The sequence below is a fragment of the Heptranchias perlo genome, chromosome 4, assembly GCF_035084215.1.
Source record: "Heptranchias perlo isolate sHepPer1 chromosome 4, sHepPer1.hap1, whole genome shotgun sequence".
Lineage (NCBI taxonomy): Eukaryota > Metazoa > Chordata > Chondrichthyes > Hexanchiformes > Hexanchidae > Heptranchias > Heptranchias perlo.
The window spans coordinates 2554174-2560173 of record NC_090328.1 but is presented as its reverse complement, the minus strand read 5'-3'; positions in this window follow the sequence as shown (position 1 = coordinate 2560173).

Here is a 6000-nt window from a genome sequence, read left to right as displayed (position 1 = left end):
TATCGATGTGTGCATGTGTGTTATATCGATGTGTGCATGTGTGCTATCTGTGTGTGTATGTGTGTTATATCGATGTGTGCATGTGTGTTATATCGATGTGTGCATGTGTGTTATATCGATGTGTGCATGTGTGTTATATCGATGTGTGCATGTGTGCTATCTGTGTGTGTATGTGTGTTATATCGATGTGTGCATGTGTGTTATATCGATGTGTGCATGTGTGTTATATCGATGTGTGCTATCTGTGTGTGTATGTGTGTTATATCGATGTGTACATGTGTGTGATATCGATGTGTGTATGTGTGTTATATCGATGTGTACATGTGTGTTATATCGATGTGTGCATGTGTGTTATATCGATGTGTGCATGTGTGTTATATCGATGTGTGCATGTGTGTTATATCGATGTGTGCATGTGTGTTATATCGATGTGTGCGCGTGTGATATCGATGTGTGTACGTCTGATATCGGTCTGTGTGCATGTTATATCAGTGTGTGTGTGATATCGGTGCGTGTACGTGTCTGATATCAGTGTGTACATGTGTGATATCGGTGTGTGTATATGTGTGATATCAGTGCATGTATGTGTGTGATATCGGTGTGTGTGATATAGGTGTGTGTATGATATTGGTGTGTGTATGTGTGTGATATCGGTGTGTGCATGTGTGATATCTGTGTGTGCATGTGTGTGATATCAGTGTGTGTGATATCGGTGTGTATATGATATTGCTGTGTGTATGTGTGTGATATCGGTGTATGTGTGATATCGACCTGTGTGCGTGTTATATCAGTGTGTGTGTGATATCAGTGCATGCGTGTGATATCGGTGTGTGTGATATTGGTGTGTGTATGATATCGGTGTGTTCATGTGATATCGGTGTGTGTGATATCGGTGTGTGCGTGTGATATTGGTGTGTGTGATATAGGTGTGTGTATGATATCGGTGTGTATATGTGTGATATTGGTGTGTGCATGTGTGATATCAGTGTGTGTATATGTGTGATATTGGTGTGTGCATGTGTGATATCTGTTTGTGTATGTGTGTGATATCAGTATGTGTATGTGTGTGATATCTGTGTGTGCGTGTGTGATATCGGTGTGTGTATGTGTGCGATATCAGTGTGTGCATGTGTGATATCGGGGTGCGTGTGTGATATCAGTGTGTGCGTGTGTGATATCTGTGTGTGAACATGTGTGATATCAGTGTGTGTATATGTTTGATATTGGTGTGTGCGCATGTGATGTCGGTGCATGTGCGTGTTATATCAGTGTGTGTATGATATTGGCGTGTGTATGTTTGTGATATCGGTGTGTGTGATATCATAGAATCATAGAAAATTTATAGCACAGAAGGAGGCCATTCAGCCCATCGTGTCCACGCCGGCCGAAAATGAGCCACCCAGCCTAATCTCAGCACTTGGTCCGTAGCCCTGTAGGTTACGGCTCTTCAGGTGCACATCCAGATATTTTTTAAATGAGTTGAGGGTTTCTGCCTCTACCACCCTTTCAGGCAGAGTTCCAGACCCCCACCACCCTCTGGGTGAAAAAAATTTTCCTCGGCTCCCCTCTAATCCTTCTACCAATTACTTTAAATCTGTGCCCCCTGATTATTGACCCCTCTGCTAAGGGAAATAGGTCCTTCCTATCCACTCTATCTAGGCCCCTCATAATTTTATACACCTGAATTAAATCTCCCCTCAGCCTCCTTTGTTCCAAAGAGAACATCCCCAGCCTATCCAATCTTTCCTCATAGCTAAAATTCTCCAGCCCTGGCAACATCCTCGTAAATCTCCTCTGTACCCTCCCTAGAGCAATCACATCTTTCCTGTAATGTGGTGACCAGAACTGTACGCAGTACTCAAGCTGTGCCCTAACCAATGTTTTATACAGTTCCAGCATAACCTCCCTGCTTTCAATATTCTATGCCTCGGCTAATAAAGGAAAGTATTTCATTTGCCATTTTTCGGATATAGGCATGTGTGTGTGATATCGGTGTGTGTGCATGTGATGTTGGTGTGTATGTGATATCGGTGTGTGTGTGATATCAGTGAGTGTGTGATATCGGTGAGTGTGTGATATTGGTGAGTGTGTGTGATATCGGTGTGTATGTGATATCGGTGAGTGTGTGATATTGGTGTGTGTGTGATATCGGTGAGTGTGTGATATTGGTGTGTGTGTGATATCGGTGAGTGTGTGTGATATCGGTGTGTGTATGTGATATCGGTGAGTGTGTGATATTGGTGTGTGTGTGATATCGGTGAGTGTGTGATATCAGTGAGTGTGTGTGATATCAGTGAGTGTGTGTGATATCGGCAAGTGTGTGATATCGGCAAGTGTGTGATATCGGTGAGTGTGTGTGATATCGGCGAGTGTCTGATATCAGTGGGTGTGTGTGATATTGGTGAGTGTGTGATATCGGTGAGTGTGTGATATCGGTGGGTGTGTGTGATATCGGTGGGTGGGTGATATCGGTGAGTGTGTGATATCGGTGATTGTGTGTGATATCGGTGAGTGTGTGATATCAGTGAGTGTGTGTGATATTGGTGAGTGTGTGATATCGGTGAGTGTGTGATATCGGTGAGTGTGTGTGATATCGGTGAGTGTGTGATATCAGTGAGTGTGTGTGATATCGGTGAGTGTGTGTGATATCGGTGAGTGTGTGATATCAGTGAGTGTGTGTGATATCGGTGAGTGTGTGATATCAGTGAGTGTGTGTGATATCGGTGTGTGTGTGATATCGGTGGGTGTGTGTGATATCGGTGTGTGTGTGTGATATCGGTGAGTGTGTGATATCGGTGAGTGTGTGTGATATCGGTGAGTGTGTGATATCAGTGAGTGTGTGTGATATCGGTGAGTGTGTGTGATATCGGTGAGTGTGTGATATCAGTGAGTGTGTGTGATATCGGTGAGTGTGTGATATCAGTGAGTGTGTGTGATATCGGTGTGTGTGTGATATTGGTTTGTGTGTGATATCGGTGAGTGTGTGTGATATCGGAGAGTGTGTGATATCAGTGAGTGTGTGTGATATCGGTGTGTGTGTGATATTGGTGTGTGTGTGATATCGGTGAGTGTGTGATATCAGTGAGTGTGTGTGATATCGGTGTGTGTGTGATATCGGTGTGTGATATCGGTGAGTGTGTGATATCAGTGAGTGTGTGTGATATCGGTGTGTGTGTGATATCGGTGTGTGATATCAGTGATTGTGTGTGATATTGGTGAGTGTGTGCGATATCAGTGAGTGTGTGTGATATCGGTGGGTGTGTGATATTGGTGTGTGTGTGTGATATCAGTGAGTGTGTGATATCGGTGAGTGTGTGTGATATCAGAGAGTGTGTGATATCAGTGATTGTGTGTGATATTGGTGAGTGTGTGCGATATCGGTGTGTGTGTGTGATATCGGTGGGTGTGTGATATCGGTGTGTGTGTGATATCCGTGAGTGTGTGTGATATCGGTGAGTGTGTGATATCAGTGATTGTGTGTGATATTGGTGTGTGTGTGATATCGGTGAGTGTGTGTGATATCGGTGAGTGTGTGTGATATCGGTGAGTGTGTGATATTGGTGTGTGTGTGTGATATTGGTGTGTGTGTGATATCGGTGAGTGTGTGTGATATCGGTGAGTGTGTGATATCGGTGAGTGTGTGTGATATCGGTGAGTGTGTGATATCAGTGAGTGTGTGTGATATCGGTGTGTGTGTGATATTGGTGTGTGTGTGATATCGGTGAGTGTGTGATATCAGTGGGTGTGTGTGATATTGGTGAGTGTGTGATATCGGTGAGTGTGTGATATCGGTGGGTGTGTGTGATATCGGTGTGTGTGTGATATTGGTGAGTGTGTGATATCGGTGAGTGTGTGATATCGGTGAGTGTGTGTGATATTGGGGTGTGTGTGTGATATCGGTGAGTGTGTGTGATATTGGGGTGTGTGTGTGATATCGGTGAGTGTGTGTGATATTGGGGTGTGTGTGTGATATCGGTGAGTGTGTGTGATATCGGTGAGTGTGTGTGATATCGGTGGGTGTGTGTGATATCGGTGTTTGTGTGATATCAGTGAGTGTGTGTGATATCGGTGAGTGTGTGTGATATCGGTGAGTGTGTGATATCAGTGAGTGTGTGTGATATCGGTGAGTGTGTGATATCAGTGAGTGTGTGTGATATCGGTGTGTGTGTGATATTGGTGTGTGTGATATCGGTGAGTGTGTGATATCAGTGATTGTGTGTGATATTGGTGAGTGTGTGTGATATCGGTGAGTGTGTGATATTGGTGGGTGTGTGTGATATCGGTGGGTGGGTGTGATATTGGTGAGTGTGTGATATCGGTGTGTGTGTGATATCGGTGAGTGTGTGATATCGGTGGGTGTGTGTGATATCGGTGAGTGTGTGTGATATCAGTGAGCGTGTGAAATCGGTGTGTGTGTGATATCGATGAGTGTGTGATATCGGTGAGTGTGTGTGATATCGGTGAGTGTGTGATATCAGTGACTGTGTGTGATATCGGTGAGTGTGTGATATCGGTGAGTGTGTGTGATATCGGTGAGTGTGTGATATCGGTGTGTGTGTGATATCGGTGAATGTGTGTGATATCGGTGAGTGTGTGATATCAGTGAGTGTGAGTGATATCAGTGTGTGTGTGTGATATCGGTGAGTGTGTGATATCGGTGTGTGTGTGTGTGTGATATCGGTGAGTGTGTGATATCCGTGAGTGTGAGTGATATCAGTGTGTGTGTGTGATATCGGTGAGTGTGAGTGATATCGGTGTGTGTGTGTGTGTGATATCGGTGAGTGTGTGATATCCGTGAGTGTGTGTGGCCCAGAAGTTAAAATTCTAAATTGGGGAAAGGCCAATTTTGATAGTAATGGACAGGAACTTTCAGAAGTTGATTGGGAGAGTCTGTTGGCAGGCAAAGGGACGTCTGGTAAGTGGGAGGCCTTCAAAAGTGTGTTAACCAGGGTTCAGGGTAAGCACATTCCTTATAAAGTGAAGGACAAGGCTGGTAGAAGTAGGGAACCTTGGATGACTCGGGAGATTGAGGCACTAGTCAGAAAGAAGAAGGAGGCATATGACATGCATAGGCAGCTGGGATCAAGTGGATCCCTTGAAGAGTATAGAGATTGCCGGAGTAGAGTTAAGAGAGAAATCAGGAGGGCAAAAAGAGGACATGAGATTGCTTTGGCAGATAAGGCAAAGGTGAATCCAAAGAGCTTCTACAAATACATAAAGGGCAAAAGAGTAACTAGGGAGAGAGTAGGGCCACTTAAGGATCAACAAGGTCATCTGTGTGCGGAGCCACTAGAGATGGGTGAGATCCTAAATGACTATTTCGCATCGTTATTTACGATTGAGAAAGGCATGGATGTTAGGGAACTTGGGGAAATAAATAGTGATGTCTTGAGGAGTGTACATATTACAGAGAGGGAGGTGCTGGAAGTCTTAACGCGCATCAAGGTAGATAAATCTCCGGGACCTGATGAAATGTATCCCAGGACGTTATGGGAGGTTAGGGAGGAAATTGCGGGTCCGCTAGCAGAGATATTTGAATCATCCACCGCTACAGGTGAGGTGCCTGAAGATTGGAGGGTAGCAAATGTTGTGCCTTTGTTTAAGAAGGGCGGCAGGGAAAAGCCTGGGAACTACAGACCGGTGAGCCTGACATCTGTAGTGGGTAAGTTGTTAGAGGGTATTCTGAGGGACAGGATCTACAGGCATTTGGAGAGGCAGGGACTGATTAGGAACAGTCAGCATGGTTTTGTGAGAGGAAAATCATGTCTCACGAATTTGATTGAGTTTTTTGAAGGGGTAACCAAGAAGATAGATGAGGGCTGTGCAGTAGATGTGGTCGACATGGACTTCAGCAAAGCCTTTGACAAGGTACCGCATGGTAGGTTGTTACATAAGGTTAAATCTCACGGGATCCAAGGTGAGGTAGCCAATTGGATACAAAATTGGATTGACGACAGAAGACAGAGGGTGGTTGTAGAGGGTTGTTTTTCAAACTGGAGG